Source organism: Thermobia domestica, chromosome 6 (assembly GCF_964235325.1).
Source record: "Thermobia domestica chromosome 6, izTheDome1.hap1.1, whole genome shotgun sequence".
Lineage (NCBI taxonomy): Eukaryota > Metazoa > Arthropoda > Insecta > Zygentoma > Lepismatidae > Thermobia > Thermobia domestica.
This window is the reverse complement of record NC_137459.1, coordinates 266,832,336-266,849,255: the sequence shown is the minus strand read 5'-3', so window position 1 is coordinate 266,849,255 and position 16,920 is coordinate 266,832,336.

The window sequence follows — 16,920 nt, the reverse complement described above, 5'->3', positions numbered from 1 at the left end:
GTCAATTCATACTTCCAGTTTAGGCATAATATTGAGCCATACCTAAATAAACTACACTAAATAACTTACGCCTTCTCCAATCCAAAAAATAATATGTCTATTAGATGCAAATGCAAAGTCAGTCCAATGGCATCATGCAGAGACAGATGAAAGAGGAGGGCTACTCGAAGATTTAATCACAGAATTAAATCTGACAATTGTCAACAAACCAGGAAACCCACCCACTTTCCACAATAGGGCAGGAGCATCAGGTAATATAGATGTCACTCTGGCAACAAGAACCATGTCAGATCAAATAAAAGAGTGGGAAGTAATTGACAACGCCACAGCAAGTGATCATAATTAAATAATTATGGACGTAGGTAAGAGTGGGAAAAACACACAACACAGACGAAGAAGAGGGTAAAATGAGGTACAATGGCAATAATGTAAACTGGAAAAAGGTAAAACATGCAAGGAAGAACAAAAACGGGAAATGATATAGACGAAAATGCTGAATGTCTAACAAGAAGAATACAAGAGGCACCAGGTTTGCAATACCACAGAAAAGTGCTAAAAGAAGATATGCGAGAACACCTTTCTGGAGTCAGAGATAGAAGAACTTAAACAAAGGTATAGAAAGTTGAGAAAGGTATATCAAAGGACCATCCCAGACAAGACAAATGCGACTAGGAAACTGTAGAAACGCCAAAAAGGAATTGGAAAACAAGTTACAAGAAGCCAAAACGGAGAGCTGGGAAAAATTGTTAGGGAAGAGCTTGAATTGGATCCGTGGGGAATGCCTTACAAAATCATATCGAACAAGGTCAAAGTACCCACAGTTATAACAACATTGGGAAGGAATGCTGGAACAAAAACAAGAAACTGGGAGGAATCAATGACGTTATTGATGGATACTCTCCTGCCAGACGATAGAAGAGAAGACGACAGTGAGGTGCAGAAGGAAATAAGGCGTGAAGACGAAGACGAGTACCAGATGGAGGCAGAGAATATCGCGGAAATAACGGTCGAAGAGGTAAGTGCAGCCATAGACTCACTCAGAAAGAAGAAAGCACCAAGACCAGATGGGTTAAAACCTGAAGTATTACAACAACTAAAAACGGAAATAATCGTAGAACTAACAGGGCTCATGAATGAGTGCCTAAAACAAGGTAGATTTCCTAAAGTCTGGAAGGAATCCGAGGTGGTGATAATTAAAGAAGGGGAGGATAAAGATCCAACAAAGCCAAAATCCTGTAGACCGATATGTCTGATAAACTGCATGGGGAAACTTTTTGAGAAGATATTAGTCAATAGGCTAACCAATCACAGACTAAATGTAGGAATGAATATGCATCAATATGGGTTTCGCAAATGAAGATCAACAGAAGATGCTATTAACAAAGTGCTAGAAATAGTAGAAACAACCGAAGAAAAATACGCAATAGGGATATTCATAGACATTTCAGGTGAGTTTGACAACATGTGGTGGCCGGCACTCTTTAAAAGTCTAAGAAACTTAAAATGTCAGACATACCTGTACAAAATATTTAAGAACTACTGTAAGGATAGGAAAGTACAGTTCACGAGCCCTAAAACAATAAAATGGAAATACACAACAAAGAGATGCCCAAGAGGTTCTGTGAATGGACCGATCTTCTGGTACACAGTGATGGAGCCTTGCTTGAATCAATTGCAGGAAAGTGAAGATGTAAAAGGGGTGGTGGCGTATGCAGACGACCTAACGATAATAATCGGAGGAGATTCGAGAAATGCTCTTGAACGAAAAGCTTTTTCAGCAGTGGCAGTTATGCAGCAATGGTGTGATGAAAATAAGCTGAAACTATCACCAGAGAAAACAACGTACATGCTAATGAAAGGGCAACTACAAAGAGACACCCTGGTAAGGGTGGGAGATAAAGTAATCAAAAGAGCAAGAGTAACGAAATATCTTCGTGTAATGATCGATGATAGACTTAACTTTCAACAGCATGTGAAATACGTCAGAGAAAAGGTAACATCCGTTATGAACAAGAAACACCATAGAACAAAGACGCTTCCACTTACCCCTCAAGACAATACAGGTATATCAGGTGGCTATTACAGTGTATGCCTCTAGTGCATGGGCCCATCGCCTAAACAACATTAAAAATGCAGACTCGATTGATATAATTCAAAGGAATATACTCATCAGGTTTACGGGTGCATACAACACGACATCAAGAAACGGACTCCTGGTGGCATTAGGGATACCTCCACTGCATATGGTGATACAGCAGCGGGAAATGTATTACTGACTAGAAAAGGATAATAGACAAAGTAGAAGAAATACTAAAGGAGCCAGCAAATAATGAAGAACACATAAGTGAATTGATACTGAGCAAATGGCAACATCTTTGGGACAACTCAACGAAAGGAAGGAGAGTGGACGGGTTCTTTCCTGACGTAAGAGAAAGAATAACACTGACACACACATGTCCAACCAGGGGAATGTTACACTATATAACAGGACATGGACCTTATAACCAGAAATTGCACAGTTTAGGATTAACAGAACGTTCAACTTGCGAGTGTGATGGACAAACGGAAGCCACGCCGAAACACGTAATCTTCGAATGCGTAAATACACGGCAAATAGGAACACAAGAGAGAGTTACTTTTCGTAGCTAACAAAACAGAAAATGAAATTCTACGAGATCAAGTGCTATATGAACACACTGAGAAACTTACTAACTGTATTTCTAAAGTTTCCAGGATGAATAATCGTGAAGAAGAGGACATAATCGGGTTTAAGAATAAGATGCAAGGAGTCATTTCCCCTTAACCGATAGAACGGTTAATATATACAACTGACAGGACAGTTAAGTATTACTCTGCATGTGTTGCAGTATTTGTAGTGTAGAAAATCAGTAGTGTAGTGTCATTGTTGTAGTGTAGTTGCAAATAGTGTTTAGTGTCGCAACACGGAGGTTAGTCTTTATTATTTGAAGTGAATACAGAAATGGATGGTAGAAGAAATTAAAGGAAGCCCAATTAAGAAGAGACAGGTATCACTGCAAGAAATGGAAAGGAAAATAAGATATGGAATGGAAAGGAATTGGTAGCCGATTCCAGCATAGTGAACACTAAATCAAATGTATTTCCAGGCAACCGGAGGAGAAGAAGAGACACTAATGAAAGTATGAAGGAACAGAGCTGGCAACACGGTCTTCTACCACACAAATCACGAGGGACAGTTTAAGGGACAGTTAACAAATAAATCATATTAATGAAACAATGTAGTAATCACGAATATAATCAAATGTAGTTTTGAAAATTGTGCATGTAATATAGTAGCACTAGTAGTAGACGCACAGTTAATCAAATATTATTGTAGCACTAACTGTAATTGCACTTGTTGTAGTTGCACAATGGTAGCTGCACAATTGCTTAAACTGGAATATATAAGTACACAATTTTGTAATATGCAATCAGAACAAAAGAAAGAGAAAGATAATAACATAGAAACATACGTCTGGTCAAAAATATAAAATACCAGACGAGACAATAGTGTCCCTAAACTCTGTCTAATTAAAACAAAGCATTGCGATGGCTCTAACGAGTGTTGACACAATGTGATTGCTGCCCATTGCTCTGAATGTCAACGTGAAAATATTCAAGCAAGCGAGGGTAAACGGCGGGAGTAACTATGACTCTTTTAAAGGGAAGTGCTACGAGCAGGACGTGTTTTTCTGGTGGTCTGACTTTGGGCATGTATTGTGTTTGTGCATGTGTTTATATATTTCTAACTTTCTCTTTTGGTGAAGCTCGTTGTTACTGTACATAAATTGTATTATGAACTTTCTGACTTCAAGGATGTTATATATATACTTGGATCCAAGTGGAAAATGTAATTATTTAAAAGAAGCCATTTTTCCATCCATGATGATAGTGAATATACATTATAAGGCCATTTACATCCATTACGTTTGTAGTGTTGGGAAATTTAATATATTAATGTGTACTGCTTTAAACTTTAATATCTTTATCCTACCTGCTAGGATGGGCTAGGTATTTATAAATTGAAGCAATTTAAAATTAAGTAAATGTTGCCATGTTGCTGTTGTTTGCAAAGGCCATGTTTATTGTGGTCAATTATTGGAAATGTCAGCTGCGTGTTGATTTATGGATTGTGAACTATTTTATATAGCTATCCATGTGATTCTCTAAATTTTTTTTGGTGAACTATTGTTTAAATATGTGGGATGTATAAGCTATCTTTGGATTTCTGGGTTGAACAGCGATTATGGCGAAACACGTTTTTGCTATATTCAAAATACATGGTGGAAAAACATATGAAAATATCCACACGAATCGTTACCTGTTATTTTTTTCTGTCAGGAAAAGTTTTACTATAGTTCTTAATTAATTATGCACTGTGTATTAAAAATAACGGCGGCAGGATTCGTCGGATAAAATTAGATTTTGTGGAGTTGTGTGTGATGTTATTGTCCGTAATGGCAGTCCTTCTTAATGGTAGCGAAAGGCACGACGGGTAGATGACAAAATACTGTGTTGCCAGTTTATGATAGGGAATTGTCCTTGGTTAGTTCACCACTAGTCCACATTCAAGTGAACGATGTGTATTAGGAATATTGAAGACTTAAATTGTTAATATTAAATCTTGGACTAGGTGGCAAGTGATTAATCGTCATTGTTAGACGAGACATCGAATGTGAATAGTCATGGGCTAACACTCAATTATTATAATTTAAAAAAAAGAAAAGTAATAAAAATAAAACATAACAATATTTGATACAATATTTGAGTATTACTAACGATTGTGTTGTCTATGATTTGCTACCAGTTAAGCATAAGAGGTATAATTAACATTGGTTTATGCTGCGACTTGTAATTGATTAAGCAAACGAGGTATATCATCCTTAAATCAGGAAGGAGAGTAATAAAGCTTCAAGTTAGAATTAAACTTGCACTTATTGACGATTTGCTCTTAACTAAATGTACAGTCTAGAAATACAAATTGTAGCTTTACCTTTGGGCTGATTTTTCTTCTTTGCAAAAAAAAGAAAGAAGAGAACCTAGTAAAACAAACAAACACACACACACACATATATATATATATATTAATGAGGTTCTTTAAATTAATATTAGCAGTGTAAAATAATAAATCCAAATTTTGTGCTTTTTATTGTGTAGTTATAAGGTGGGAATTTTTAGAGCGAGTATCATATAAAATCTCAAGTGGAAAAATAACTCAATATAATATTTTATTATAATTAAAATCAGCACAATAAAAGAATAAATTTAGGAATTCTACAATTTTGTCGATATATAATATACCAAAATTGTTATATTAAAACAAGTTCATAATCTTGTACCACATAGATTAGATTAATTAAAATTGTTTTTTGTCGGGAAAATTATATGCCCGTTTAAAATTCTAGTCTAAAACTTTTGGTATTTATTGTTTTGTTATAGAGTTAAAATTGTAATTAAATGTTTTATTCAGGTTGGTTTTAAAGGTAAATTCCGACGTAAAATTTAAAATTGTGTGTTGGCTAACTTTTGTTCTAAAATAGCACAGTAAAATTACAGATCTAGGCATCACATAATTTAATTAATTTTTTTATGTTTGAATCGTATCATTGGACAAAGGCCAAGTTTTTTGTATTTCACAATTGCATTTGGTTATCATTGATATTTTTGTCATTTAATAGCCTTTTAAGAGTATATATCTAAAAGTTTTTGTTTTTTCTTTAATATGATGTTAAAATTATTTTACTTAAAAAAAAAACTAGTTCCCATTAATTTAAATTTTAGACGTTAAAATTTGAAGATTTTTTAATTAAATAGGTATTTTAATTACTTACGCCTAAAATCTTTTTTTTCAAGTTGAAATTATTGACGTAAAGTTCTTTTCGTGAAAGCAAAATTTTTCTTACATAGGTTTTAATTTTATATAATAACCTGATTTAAGTAATACTAAATGTTTTGTTTGTAGGCAATCCATTGTTTTTTCTTGTTTGATATTTGTAATTGGTTCGCTGATTGTTAATTCAGTTTAAAATAAGGGTATTTCAGGTCTCGATGGTTAATAAGGTTAAATGTAAAAAATGTTTTTTTGTCCAAAGTGCGGAAAAATGGGAGGTAAATTTATAATTAAGTTTCCTCCCAATGAAGAGGAATTGTCTGTTCTTTTCACACCAAAGAAATTTTTGGGACCTAAAAATGTTTGTTTCGCATCTAGAGGAAAAGCACAATAATGTATATGTTTTATTTGTAAGAAATGAGGTAAAGAATTTAACAAATATCACATCTGGTGTCATGTCCCAAAATGTCCTGGTGTGAAGGTAGAAAAGGGGGAATTTAGATACATATATTGTGTAAGGAAATTTACAAGTGTATATGATAGAGGAACGCATGTAAGATTAGAACACACACCAGAGAGGAACAAAGAAAAAATTGAAGAGTTAAACAGAAAAATTGTAGAAGTGATCCAGGGGCTGGACATAAATGGACTAATGAAGATGTTGAGACCTTCATTGAGTTATATAATACATATAAAAATAAGGAGAATTTATATATGATGTTAGCTGAAAAATCTAACAAGACTATTAGTTTAATAAGTGATAAAAAGAAACATTTGATCAGAATTGGAAGAATACGAGTGGAGGATAATAGTAAATAATTGGAGGTCTTAAGCAAAGGAAAAAGAAAAAGTATATGTTTAGAGGAGAATTCAGAAAATAAGGAACCGAACGAGACAAAGATCAGTAAGAAGAAAACATAACTCAACGGAAAATAAGAGCTTGAGAAAAGAAACTGATCAAAGTAATTTGAAAAGGAATCAGAAAACTGATCATGACAATGGTCTCCTGGAGGGGAAATATGGAAATTTAAATGAAGAGGAAGTTAATGATAAAAACCCAGAAATATTGCAGGATGAAGAAGGCGGAGAAGTTATAGAGGAAAGGAAAGCATCTGAGGATGAGAAGGTTCAAATTGATGTGGTTGGGAATCTCGTGCCTAATCAAAGAAAATTGTTACTAAAAAATTATTGCGGGTCAGATGAGATGTATGAAACGAATTGTGATGACCAGATAAACCTGGATGATAGGAAATGGGAAACGTCTATTGTTTGAGTTATGAGTGACGTCATAACCCAAATCGAAGAGCCTGCTAGGAACGACATTTTAGAAAGAAGTTGAAACAGGATTCCAGGAAACAAATGGATAAATTAAATTAAATGAATCTATTATTGACGATGAAAAGGAAATGATTCTGGGAATGAACTAAATGCATGAAGAAATCTAGATGAAATTGGGAATAACGGACGGGACAAACCATTGAATTATTATGAGATGGATTAAGGAATGGATTAGGGAAAGGACAAACTATCGAAAGAGGACGTTGATGATAATAATTCACCAATTGAATTTCAGGAGTTTAAAAACAAAATCGATGAAAAACCGATAATCAGTTAAGAGTCTAATTTGACTAGACATTGGAGTAGTATAACTCCTATTATTAGGAAATTTCATAAAAATAAACAGAAGGAGGGGAAAATGTAAGCAAGGATGACTTCTTTGAAAAAGAGGAAAAAAATATTGAAAGATATCTTGCGAAATTAATTAACAATAAAGAAAAAAACGAAACTGATAGTGATTTTGCCAACCTAAATCAAAAAGAAGAGGAGATAAAAACGGTTAATAGAGGCAATATTGAGACACCTGATGTTGGGAAAATGGTGAAAACTCAAAAGTGAGTGATTTGAAAGAAAAAGAAAATGAAATGAAATCTTTGAGTTTTACGTCCCACGGTTATGCCGGTTAGGCTAAAGGAGACGGTGATGAGAGATGAGTGAAATGGTGGAACGAAGAATATGGGAGGAAACGGGAGAACCCCGAGAAAACCCACGAGCACGGTGTTTGTCCACCACAAAGTTCACTTGGTGGGGGCTGGGATCGAACCCGAGACCCTAAGCACCAGAGGTGAACGCTCTATCACTGAGCCACCGCGCCCCCTTGAAAGAAAAGGATATGGCCGTTTGGTCAGATAGTCAAGTGGCGGAAATTCAAGATAGATTCCAAATGTTGGGCGAAACGAATAATAACCAATTAGTTGAGATGGGCGGTTTTTCGTCCACACAAGAAATGATAGATAGATTATTCTTGACACCTGAACCGAATGTGATTGAATCTGAAATAAGCAATATTGTTCACAATGATATAGAAAGCTTTTGCAAGATGAGGTAATATATGATGAAGAAAAACAAAACGAGAATGGAAAAGAAAATGACCATAATGATAACACGTTGTGGAGAATCTATTAAACTCTTGGATGAATGGTGGATGGTAATAAAAGAATAACTACTGAAGATCTGGATTATGTTAATGGTTACTTATTACTCTTTTGAAAGCAAAGGATGAAGACACTAAGAATAGAGTATCGGAAAAAATCAGAAAAAAGAAAACGAGAACTAAAGGTAAAAGGTACATCGTTATGCTATAACACAAAGATTTTATAAGGCCAACCCTGGGAGTTTAGCCAATAAAGTGATGGATAATAATCTAGATTAATTGATCGGACAGAATGATGAAAAACCCAAAGGTGAAGATTTTAAGCAATTATATGATAAGCTCTGGGAAGTTGCAAATGGCCATTTGAAAAAAAAGAGAATGGATGGCCATTTAAAGCAAGAGTTGACAGCACCTACAATAAAGGAGGAAATCAACATACAGATTAAGAAAATGAAAAATAATTCCTCACCAGGTCTGGATGGTTTAAAGAAGACAGATATAAACAATCCCGAAGTGATTGAAGTCTTGGAGGTGTTTTTTAATTTGATCCTGGGGCATGGAAGAATTCCAAGCAGCTGGAAAAACAACAAGACAGTTATGACCCCGAAAAAGGATGATCTTAAATATGACAACAATTGGAGAACAATAACAATAAATCCCATTCTACATAGGTAGCTTAGTGCTATTATTGATGAGAGATTGAGGAAAGCAATTACATATAATAAACGTCAGAAAGGTTTCTATCATGAAGATAATACATCTAAAAATTGCTTTCTGTTTAATCAACTCTTGCATAACGGTAAAAGAAATATGGAAATGACTGCGCTAGGAATAGACATATCCAAGGCCTTCGATACTGTACGAAATAGGGCAATTTTAGCTGTATTAGAAGCTAGGGATTGTCCTAAGCAGTTGTCAAAACTGAATAGTGACTTGTACTGCGATATACGTACGGTAGTTAGAGGTCAGGAAGATATACATTAATCCATTAAGAGAGGCATAAAGCAAAGTGACCCGCTTAATCCTTTACTCTTTAATCTAGTTCTGATAGAAATGATTGAAAACTAGGAAATGGTATTACCGTAGATGATGAGGAAATCTCTACTCTGGCCTATGCTGATATTGTGTTTTTGGATAAGACTGAGGAGGGATTGCAAAAAAATGTTCTTGTGCAGTTTCTTAATGCTTTAGATATGAACTTATCAAAGAAGAAGTGTTATGCTTTTGGAATTACCTCGATTAGGAAATATTGGGTGTGTTAACCTATAAGATTACACACACAAGATTATGAAATTCACAGTTTTAGGTGTTAATGAGAGATTTGGATACTTAGGGTGCAATTATACTGTCTGCGAGGGTCTGAGCAATACACTTCAGCTTAACGATATTAAGACAATTTTGAATAGAGTATTGAAGTTATGCTTGAAACCAAAACCAAAACTGAATTTAATTTTTACATATTTTGTACCCAAATTCTTCTACTGTCTCATTAATGGCATCGTGTATATAAATTTTCTTTTAGAACTTGACCAATTTTTGAGGAACTTGATAATTTTTTATTGTATTGCATCTAAATCATAATATAACCGATGCAGTAATCTACAGTAGGAAACGTGATGGTGGCCTGGGCTTTCCACGTTTGGTAAATGTTATCTCACTGGCTATTCTTAAAAATGGCTGTAAATGGAGAGACAACGAAGATCCAATAATTCGGAAGCTCTATCAACAAAACAGGATAGAAGAACTTACGAAAAGAAGGGCCCAAGCTTTGAACATCAGATGGCCTTTTCAGTTAAGAAATTAACAACCTGTAAAATAAATATGAAGAAACAAGAGTTGAGGGAAAAGTAATTCATTATTTTCAGAAATATCGCGATGCTAACATCGCGTTATATGATGAAAGATTGCTATCAGACTCTCGATATATTGACTTACTTAAGGTCAGATCCAACACTTTTGGAACTAAACTTTACATAGCACAAGCCTATAAAACGGGTGAGGTTTCATCTAGAAGGTGCAATACGAAAATTGAAACTTTGGCACAAGTTGTTTGTGAATGCACCGAAAACAAGAGTAAAATAATTCATCGTCATAATGAGGTGTTGGATGTAATTCAGGATTCCACTGTAAACAATGGATTCAGTTATGTTAGGGAACCTGAAGATAAGCTTGAGAATGGACAAAAGCTTAAACCCGATCTTATTTTGTTGAAAGAAAATAAAGCTCATGATATTGATGTTACAATTAGGTTTGAACAGGAACACTTTTACAGTTTTCTCTTTTATTGCCAGCTCTTCAAATATAAAAAATAAGAGAGATAATTAAAAATAAATATAATGTTAGTTATGTCACTGTTAACCCGATAGTATTAGGAGCCAGAGGTGGTCTGAGTGTTCTATGCTGTAAAGAATTGGATAAGTAATGAGAGAATTAAAAAAAAAAACTATTGTAATGGCAGTAATAAGAATTAGCGTTGAATTGGAGAATGCCAATTTGGACTATGAATAACGAGGTTGTCATCTTTGCTTGAATACCTGATTTTATTTTGGTTTTCTTTTTAACTTTGTGTTATCACATTCCCTTTGAATCTGGTGATCTTATTGAGTATTTTAATTTAATGATTTTTAGGATGATGAGTTTTTAAGATGACTAGAAGAAGAAAAATTACAGATAAAAGAAAAAAAGGTAGGGAAATAAATAAAATAAAGGAAATAACTTTTTAAAGATGAAGAAAAAAAGGAAAAAAAGAAAGGAAAGAAAAAATAGAAGAGGGAAGGAAAGTAAGAGAAAAAAGGTAAGATAAGGGAACAAGAGGTAGAAAAGAAAGAGAAATAAATACAGACAGGGTAAATTCAAAATGAAATTGTGGAAATTATTACTACTTCAAGTCTTTTATGTATGATAATTTATTATTGTATATTATGTATAATTTTAACGGCATATCATGGTATGGAAGTATACGGATCATTTTCTTAACGACATACTTTGTATGGAAATTTTATAATGTTCACACTGTATTTTAGAATGTGTTTTTTTACGACATACTTTTTATGGAACTTTTATAATGTATGTAAACTATACTCTTTTTCAGAGGAAAACTCTTAATTCAATAAAGAGCTGTTAATAACCTAATGCCTCGTCATCTAATTAGTGACGCGCATAAATGGATTAACGAGATTCCCACTGTCCCTATCTTTTTTAAATACCCTCCACTACCCCTGCCTTACCCATTTCTTTATGGTCTTAATGGCAGACGCATGTGCCCCTGACCCCTTTTATTCTAATATATCTCCTTCTTTTATTTATATCTTCTCTCTCTTTCGTACTAACTCTCCTATTCGCAGGGGTGGGGGGCCAAAATTTAGCCTGATGCCTTATATCAGGCTCTATATTCCTATTCTCCTTTATAAGTATTTTTTACTGAAAAGAAATTTCTTATTATTTACAACAACAACACACATACACATAATACAAAACAAAATACACAAAAGCTTATCATACCACTTACAACTTATATTTAGTCAATTTTTAATTTCAAGACACAAGAATTGGAATACATTATAAAATGTTAGTTATAAGTTTAAAATTCAAAAAAAAATACATTATTGGTTTGGTTTAATCACTTCTTCGATTATTCTGGTTTCCTCCTAGTGAGTAAATTTTTACAGGCTTCTCTCCTGTATGTAAGTACACTTCTAATTATTAATGGTTTTCACCTATCCATCTTACATTTAGCCTAACTTTACCGTCGGTCCTTCAACTATCATTATGTTAACTGTAGCACACTCAGTCTACAGTATTCCTGATAGACCAAGGAGCCAGATAATTTTTTTTCACATTATCCACTTCCATGCACAACACATACACTAACAATAGACACACACATAAACAGTAACACATTAAAATTTTAACATTTAAAAAAAAATACTGAATTGTTTATTGTTACCAACATTGCACTTAGTATGTTATGTTTTAAACGTATTGGACTGGGCGTCAGATTCTTCCATAATTAGTATTATTTAGTTCAGTTCATTGTCTTCTAGCCAGATCTATTGCTATTTGTACTTTATTAATTTCGAGAATTTGGTAACATAATCTATTAAAAAGGCATCGGTAGTTGTCGTTACAAATTAATTCCAACGTACCAAATTGATTTTTAATCTGATATAGTTCGCCTCTGATTCTTTGCTCCACTTACGGTAATACTATATTATTGCACTCAAATACCAAATGATCGGGAGTTTGTGTTTGACCACAATCACAATCACTATTTTCCAGTAGGCCTATTTTGTAAAACGTCGATCGAAATGGTCCGTGTCCAGTAAGAAATTGAATTACATGTCTATTATTTTCTAAATGTCCTAGATCTAATCTTTGTTTATATTTGGGATTAGTTCGTGCACTCTGGCAGATTTATAACATGTATCCCAATGATCTTGCCATTTACACAAAATATGTTTCTCAATTTCATCCATAAATATCAGTCTCCTTTGAAAAATGTGTTTATTTTTTTCAAGATTTCCTTTTTGGATCCAGTATTTTCCCACAGTTCTCAATATAGACAGGTGAAGTGGCTCGATACCTAATATAGTTTGCAGTGCCTCTACCGGCGTTGTTGCCATGGCACCTGAAATTCTAAGTAAGATTGTTCTTTGGGTGCTGTCTATTTTTATATGAATAATGATATTTTCTTTAATTCTATGTCCCCATGCAGTAGAGCCATACGATGCTATTGCCTGGAATATAGCTTTATAGTACAGTTGGCAGTATTTAGGCGAGAGTGTGCATTCTTTTGCCATAACATAGAACATTTTATTGGCGTTACTAATTATCATCATCTTTTGTTTCGTGACGTGATTTTCGAAGTTTAAGCGTTCATGAAGCCACATAAAGTTTTCAACTTTACTTATTGGGTTGTTTGCAATTTTGACACTTGGATTCCTATTTAGTTTAACTAGCATACATTTTGTCTTGTTAGTTGAAATTCCCAATTTTGCCTTTCTGGTGCATTCCTGGAGCGCTTCCATTTTTTATTTGACTTTCCCTCTAGCGTTTTTCGGGTATCCGCGTTTATTACTACCTCAAAGTCATCAGCGTAAGCTACAATTCCAGTCGTTTCCTCTAGGTTAACATCTCTAATCCCGGTTGGAGTGTGATTTCCCACAACAATGTGATGTTTTTCCTAGATCTGAACCTTGTGGGCATCGCTTGGTTACGTTCTTACTAATTTCAAAGGAACATCCATTATATACAATTCGTCGATCTGTAGAATAATTCTTAATGTTGTTAAGAATTTTACAGCGTATTCCTAACCTTTCCAACTCTGCTAACATTATAGGCCACCTAAGATTATCAAAGACACTACTTACATCTATAAATATGTTTGTCGTATATTTTCTTCGGTATCATTTCCTAAATCTACATGACACAGTAGCGAATTGATAGCCTCTGTTGTGCCTTTGTTTTTCCTAAAACCAAATTGAAGTGTGCAATTATTTACACCTATTCTCTTGGCACTTATTCTATTAGCGATGATTTTTTTCAAGTACTTTTCGTATAATATTCAGCAAGCATATCGGCTTGTAAGACTTTGGCGAGTTAGAATTGTCTGCTTTATTTTTTCTGAAGAATAACAAGTTTTGCAATTTTCCATAGTTTTGGGAAGATTCCAACATCTAAATATTTATTATAAAGCTTAGTTAAATAGGTTATCCAACATTGAGAGTCATATTTAAGAATTTCTACTATTATGCTATCTGCTCCTGGAGCTTTATTGTTTTTAAGATTTTTCACAATATTTCCTACTTCGTCATTAGTCGTAAAAATCTCTGCATCGCCATCGATGCTATTATTATTATAGTTATCGTAGTGTTGCCTTAGTAACTTATTCTCTTCAGTATCGCTTATGGGATCATCATCAGGAAGCAGCTTATATATTGTCAACCCCCGTTTGTGTGCCTTTTAAAGCAAATGCGTAGCTCAAAACGCAGGGAGATTGTCCTCCGAACATTATAATGTCCAGGAAAATTTAGCTCCTCCAGCGCGTGTGTATATTCAAATAAAACTTCGCCTAAATATTTTCCTGAATTTTGATGACAATTCGCTAATGATTTATTGAATACTATATTATTTAAAACATTTAGCATCGTCATCAAGTGTCAACTTCACAAAAATACAAAAAAGCTCTTAAATTCACACTTTGACCTTTCTAGCGTGTGATATTTCCCATCAGCTAAATATACTACCTTCGGTAATTTATAAAATATTCGAAAATTTTGACTCAAGTAGCCCATAGATATAACTTTCCGCATTAAATAGATGGTCGACATTGTGTACAATATTCCAACATCTGTTCTATAAATCGAATGTTTTAAAATATCGTGCATATTTATAAATCTCTTTACACCTTTATTCGTTAAAATATGATAAGACAATTGATTACTCAATATGTCGCTCATAATTTTATTTACCCTTTCCTGCACCAAGTGGGAAAATAAATTAGCCAAAATTTTCCGTTGAGCCTGATGTAGGTAACAATGCATTTCTTGCAATTTATTTTTAACACCTTGTAACACTTGTTGAATTTTTATTATAATTCCATGAACTACTGTTATTTCAGAATTAATTGATTCTTTTAAATTCGTGACTTCAATCGTTAAAACTATCTTATGTTCCGTTAATTTATTAATCGAAGATGCCAATTGCTGTGTGTGTACAAAATTATAAGTTGAAAGTCCTAACGATGAAAGTCCAAACAGAAAACCAAAAATAGAACGCTTATTCATATTTCCTTGTTTACACATAGCGCTACCATTTTGATAAACAAAATGACAAGGAATAGAATTTATAATATTAGATCGAAATTATTTTTCTTTTACAGCATATTTGTTTAAAATTTCATATGTCTCAGAACAAACTTCGTGTATTGGTACAGCTTGACGAAAATTCAAATGCATACGTATGGTTGTATACACTACATTAGATGCGTGCACAGCAAATGCATCTTGCACTAAAGCTAATTCAATGTCCGGCAATGTTATCTGTTGATGTTGATCTACATCTTCTGCTTTCACCAACATGAATAAAATCCCGTACCAAATAAATCTGGACATAGTATTATTCTTACTCATTCAACTTCCCAATAAACTCTGAAATTAATTAAAATTATCAAATTACTATTTTTATTCCTATGTATCAATTGATTTATTTAATTTATTTATTTATTTATTTTTATTTTTAAAAATTATTTAAATGTTTATTTATTTCTTTACCTAGCTACACCTGAGGACTACTGTTTGCTAAATTCTCTAAATCCTCTAAGGTCTCTCTATGGACAACTTTGTCGGAAGTCGATAGACGCAATATGCCCAAGGGCGATACGGCTAATCGAGCAAAGAAATCTAAGAAGGCTAGAGAATACGTGAATAGGGAGAGGTTCTTTGCAAAACACCCCGCACGTTGGTCGACAGGATAATAGAGGGACGTGTCTGCAGCCAGATGGAGGAAACGCCGCCATCTCGAGGAGTGTAGGAGCTATACCACCAATTGTGGTCTGTAAGAGGTAAGTGTGAGTGTGAGTGTGATTTTAGGATGGTGGAGTTTGAGGGAGCGAATCGAATGTGCGTATCTATCTCCTCGAGGGAGTTGCAGACCCGTGTGGCCAAAATTAGGGCGGACACAGCCCCTGGGCAGGACGATCTGCGCAAATGCGACCTTTTGGGAAAGGTTCGGCGTGATCTGGTCCGGAGACTGTTTAACGCCATCTAGAAATCTGACATGATCCCGAGAAGATGGATGCAGCACAGGACGGTTCTTATCCCAAAAACGGAAACGGAGCTTTCAAGGTCAGAGAAATGGAGACCCATTACCATAGGGTCTCTCTTGATGCGAACATTCACCGGGCTGCTGATGGACTGCCTACAGGAAGTGGTGCACTTTCAGGTCCCAGAAAGGGTCACTAAAAGGTGAACACATCGCATTCAAATGTTTCCTTCTGGGGGAACTTATTAGAAGGGCCAAAAAAAAAGGCGGTGCCTTCGCGGTCCTTGACATACGGAAGGCGTACGATACGGTGCACCACGAGGCTATCCTCTGGGCCCTTGAGAGCAGAAGTCTACCTGATGAGTTTAAAAATCTAGTGGGATGTCTGTATAGCCGGAACATTACAACAATCGAAAATGATCAGGTGACCTTTGAGATTAAAAGAAAGGTAAAACAGGGTGACCCTCTATGCCCACTTTTGTTTAATCTGGTTCTCGACGAGCTCTTGAGGCACCTGGAGGATGCCCCAGGTGGAATCCAGGTCAGTAATCGTAGGATTAAATGTCTAGCGTATGCGGACGACTTGCTCTTGGCATACAATTCCGCGGTTCACCTTCAGGGTGCGTTATCGGTTGTTGAGAACTTTTTATCGTCGATCGACATGCCACAGTCGTTTGCCAAGTGCAGGTCTTTCGAATTGATGGCGACGAATAGAAGTTGGTACACGAGGGACCCAAAGGTAGGCATTGGGGCTCAAACAGTACCGAAGGTGGCAGTTAACGTTTAAAGCCAGAAGCGTTTAAATATCTCGGCTGCCTGTTTACTTTCAACAGTGGGCGCTTTTCCTTATATGAAGTTGGATACCTCTCTCTCCTTCTGC